The sequence below is a fragment of the Pteropus vampyrus genome, unplaced genomic scaffold, assembly GCF_000151845.1.
Source record: "Pteropus vampyrus isolate Shadow unplaced genomic scaffold, Pvam_2.0 Scaffold67, whole genome shotgun sequence".
Lineage (NCBI taxonomy): Eukaryota > Metazoa > Chordata > Mammalia > Chiroptera > Pteropodidae > Pteropus > Pteropus vampyrus.
The window spans coordinates 3238506-3243963 of NW_011888848.1; positions in this window are offsets into that span (position 1 = coordinate 3238506).

Below are 5458 nucleotides of genomic sequence, written 5' to 3' on the forward strand. Positions count from 1 at the left end.
TGGGGAAAATAAAGGTCGAGAATATTCATCTTTGGTATCCTGCCACCTTTTTCGTTAGTCTAGAATTTGCAATCTTCCCTCGTGTCCCTTTGGATGTGCAATCTGTATGCTATTCTCACCTGGAAGACAAAAATTTCTACTGAACTTTATATTTTAAAGTGTTTTGAATACTTTAGAGTATTGGAAGATAGCATACTTGGTATTTTTGTGCAGCGGTGGTTAGAGTCTTATTAAGCACATCCACCTTGGGGCATTAGTGATTCACCTCTACTACTACCAGGTCTGACCCTTACCAGGTTTATTCTAGTTATATTACCTCAATTAGCAATCTCAGACTTTCTTAGTTGTATCGAAATTCTTTTACAAAAGGCTAATGTTTTAAGCAGTATTTCTGTTTTGTACATTCTCAAACTTTATTTTAAAAATAAGGTTTTTGTCACAAGCATCTTAAGTTTTTGTTTTCAGTTCATGTGTTGTTTTAAGAGAAAATGTTATCTTTTCATATAAAAAAAGCTGAAGGCTATGAAAAAAACCTAAACTTATTGAAAGTGACTTTTAGTTTGCCTTTCTCATTACTTTTTTTCAAAGAGAAATCAAATTGTGGTTTTGGTTGACTCATGCACTGTTCTTTCCAAATTCCCCAGGTGTGAAAAGTTGAGTGGGTTTTAAATTAACAAGAATTAGCCAAATATGTAATCTTAGGGCTGAAAGGTTAAGTGGATGCACATACTGAAAGCATTTTTCTAGTGAGATATGATATTCTAATGAAGCAATTTACAAAAACATGTAAAACTTTGTCAGAGCAGCCTTGGTAATGAAGAGTCATCACATAAATGTCACTGTGGAAATGAGCAGACATTAATAACTGCTATTTGAAAATTCAGTAGGTATTACATTACAATGGGAAAGGCAAGAAGAAGAGTTTGTCCCTTCATTAGAGTGGATTATTATTTTTTTCCCTTGGCAATTATTGAGCCCCAGGCTTGTTTCTACTGCTGTTGCTAAGGATAATAGCCTGATAGGAAATGACAGATATAAAATAGCACACCATATTTTACTAAAAAATTTAGAGAACTGGGTATAGTGTGCCTTGGGGAGGGGTGGGGGGGAGTAAGGCAGAAGGAAAAAAAACAAAACAAAACAACAGGAATACACAAGGGTGAAAATACATAATATTCAATAATTAATTCACACTGAAATTCCAGATGGGTCACTTAGAAACCAACAATTATTTCACTGTTCTGCGTCCTTTCTCCAATTGTTTTTTGGAGTTATACTCCTATAAATTATTTGTTAAGACTTATCTAAAGAAAAACCATAACTGTAAAAAGTATGATATGCAAGAATGTATAAGTGAATAACTCTTTTCCATTCCAACAAGTTCCTATTTAAAGATCCAATTCTGTATAGAGGCATATTAGCCATCAGCAACTAACATTTTTATTATTCCAAATTTTATGGTTATCATCCAAGTAGTACTACAAATGGGGTATTAACTGTAAAGAGTTGTTCCTGGTTAAAATTATATCTACCTATATCTATCTATCATCTATCATCTTTCTATCATCTATCTATCATTATCTATCTATCATCTATCCTCTCTCTCTCTCTCTCTCTTCTTCTCTCTCTCCCTCCCTCCCATCTGGAATTTTGTGACTTCCTTTATAGGTTGGCTCTTGGGATGAACTGTCATTACAGAAACAATGCCCTCAATAACTGCACTACTCAAAGAATCAAGGCCCGTGGCTCTTCAGAAAGGCAACTGCTGCCAGCAACAGCAGCAACAGCCTGGGTTTGCCAAATAATTCTTCCTAAGAACTTCAGTGGCAAAAAGTAAAAAACTTGGTAAATTCCCTTTGTAACCACTCCAAAGACGTGTGTAATGATCTCATGGCTCCCCTTAGAATCTCTTAAATACTCCACTAAAGGAGCTCCCTAATTTCCTTACATGAATTACTAGAGCTTAGGATTTTTTTTTTTTTTAATCATTGTCTTTCTCTACAGTTTAAACAAAAGTTTAACTTCTCAAATAAAATAAACCAAGTGACTCTTTAACTTATATGGAACAAAATGTAATGGAGAAGAGCACAGAATTAGTTATGAATTGGAGGATCTAGGTTTCAGCTAGTTATGTTTTAGCACTGACATTTATTTAACTTTTCTGTTGATTCTTTGGAGTAAAATGGCTGGTCTACTTCCAGAGAGTTAAGAAATTAATTAGTAAGGTGTGTGAAAATACTTTGTTAGCTATAAAGCATCAAATATCTTAATTCTATAATAAAATTCATGACAATAAACTGATACTAATACATCCCCCTAACTTTTGTTAGAGAGGGAATAGTTATTCTTTGACTAAAATTTTGGAGGGCAAAATTTTCTCCACAATACAGCAATTTGCAATATTGTTAGTTGAGTTACATTAATTTGCCTCCCTAGTTTTTATTTTGTCCCTGGGTGATAAAGTTTTAGTTTTCACACGACTGCACAGCACTTCAAACCAGGACTTATATTACAATATATGTAGGTAAAGTACACAGCTAATATTGTGACGTTCTGATATTTGTATATTTTTAAAGGTACAACAAATAATTTCTCCGGAAAATCGAGGAAGTATACTCATGCCCCTTTAATGTCCCTGTTATAAGCAAGGGTGAGGTGCTCCCTCACCCACCAGGAATCTGAAAATATGATCGCTTCTATTTATGCTAAACTAACACAATAGTTAAAAAGTCTTTCTAGTCTAAAAAAAAATTACAAAACTATTTGAAATTTTATCAATAATGCTAAACCACTAAAAGGGCATTAATGAACAGGGCTGACCAGCACCTGAATATCTAAAAAATGGGTTGTCATGGGAGTGCAGGAAGTTTCAGTAATGAAGGAGAGAGAAAGTTTCAGCAATGAGCATCTCCAATGAGGGAAGAGATACTACATCTGGTATAGAGGAACAATCGAGTCTGTTAAAAGACAGGGTCACAGCCTATATGAAATATTCTCTAAGATACTCTGTTTATTTCATATAAACCAAGTAATCTCCTCAACAAGAATTCAAATTCTCAGGCAATGTGATAGCAGGAAAGGGTACGGGAGAGTTAAGAACATTAGTTTTTGGAAAGAAACATCCTATCATAGACTCATATCAACATAACATACAACTATTATATTCCTGGCATTGTTTTAAGTACTCTAGGGCACTGACTCAGGCATTCTTCACAACTCTACAAGGTGAGTACTGTTACACTCATCTTACAGAGGGAAGTCAGTTGTACAGAGACTGAACAGTGGTCCAAGGTTGCACAGGCAGTTAAGTTGTAGGGCCAGGAATCAGCACTAGGGAATCTGGCCTCGAGTCCCATACTGCTGGGCTCCACGGATTTCTTAACTACAAATGCAGGTTTCTGGACCTGCAAAGCTAAGGCCCAGACACTAGGACTTGGTTAAACTAAGTAATATAACTCTATGAGGACTTACCCACATCTTCTATCTGCTGACATACTTCCTGTTAAACTTCCATGAGTTACTTTGAATATTTTGTAAATAGTCTAAATGATAATTTACATAATTTCAAAAAGCAACAAGATTATCTGTTTCATGGAGACTTAATTCTTGTAACTCTAGAGTACTTAATGTTCTTAGCAAAAGCAAGGAAAGGAAAAAATTGCTGATATTAAAATCAACATGTCCTGAAAATGAGTCATCTCAAAAGAATATACAGAATTTCTGAATATAAGAAAAGTTAGTGCTCCCAATATTCACGTATGATGGTGGGCCAACCTTGATGAGAAGTATATTGGGGGAGGATCAGCTCTTTGTTCTGCTTTAGTTTGCAATATATAAATAGAGGTCAAGAGGCACCAACTGTTTAGCCTGTCATCTCACACTATCTCCTACTGTTAAAATCCTTAAAGAGCTGACTATACTTCAAAAGCCAGCAGAGTTTGGCCAGGTTCACTAACAAAGCCATGTTTTGTTGTTGTTGATTCCATAAGAGCTCTCTCATCCCGATAATACAGATAAGACAGAATTAAGTTTTCTTAAAAAATAACAACTTAAGGGAGCTAAATTGATAACTTAATTGAGAAATGCTTTTATATAACTTGAAGAATTGGTAATAAATATTTCAACTACCTAAGAAGTTGATATAGTCTTTTAATTATATTAGAATTATTTAAAGAAATTTTATATAATTTGGAAAGATTAGAAAATATAGAATAACAAAAGACTTTCCCACAGAGTCTTTATTCCCAAAAGAATAATGGATTTTGAGTACAAAATAACTTTGGAAATTCATTTGTGTTTAGTTATCAATATATGTTAACAATGCTCTGTTAATATACAGTTTTTCAGAAAGAAGATAAAATTCTTTTATAGTATCATGTCCCAGCCTACTAGAATTCCATGGACTTAAAAAAATGAACTTACCTTTTATAAGTTGGTATGCAGGGTTGTTTCAAATTTTTCTGTTTTGTCTCTCCTTCTTATTGAAGCCTAAATAGCTACAGTGCTACACCCTTGTGAGATTTTTCTTTCAAAAAATATCTATACTCCAATCTCCGCAGATGCATTTCTTTTTGGTACTTAAATTATGAGTCGTCATGAACTTGAGGCTAATAATTCTTAAGTTAATTTTCATTGTTACTAGAATATCTGGAAGATGAGTGAAAACAGACTTTGGACATCTTAGTGTATAAGTTTTTAGCTACCATTTCTTAAAATATATTGACAGTTTGATGGTACATGAAAAAGCAAAATATATAAATTTTAAATGCTCTTCTAAAGATAAGCTATGAGTAATCGTTATTAGGTACCCCACAATCTTTAAAGTAAGCTAGAATAAAAAAACAGACTGCTGCTTTTATGGTCCATTTATTGGAAGCTCCACTGGCAACACTTTGCAATGTGTTTATGCTTCAGAGTCACGAAAAATTTATTACTAATTACTTCACTAAATGGAAAGTAAAGTTCAATACACAGTTGGAAATTTCAATCTTTCAAAAAAGTTGCCTGAAAAATACAAGTCTGGGTTATTTTGGTAAGCAATAACAATAATGTTCAAATGCCACGTCTCCTAGATTTTATGATGCGTGGCTCTCAAGAATCAAATTGTTCATTTTTAATATTATTACAATGTGACTAGTTGATAAACCTTACAAAAATTCCAACTCATCATTTTTGAAAAGGGAGAGAGATTTATAACACAGATACACAATATACTAAAAACCCAAGGGCTGAAATTTCATGTGTCATGTGCCTACAAATAAGAAACTAAATATGAATCAAGTTCATCTAAAACTGTATAAAGGAAAAACAAACTGCTAACCAACATCCTTGCTAAAAAATAAATCATCACAAAACATAGGCCATTTCCTCCCTACATTTTAAAGGATCAAAAATCATAGGTAAAAATGTAGTGTTTTTCTAATCAACTGAAAATAATATACACTAGGTAAAAGACTAG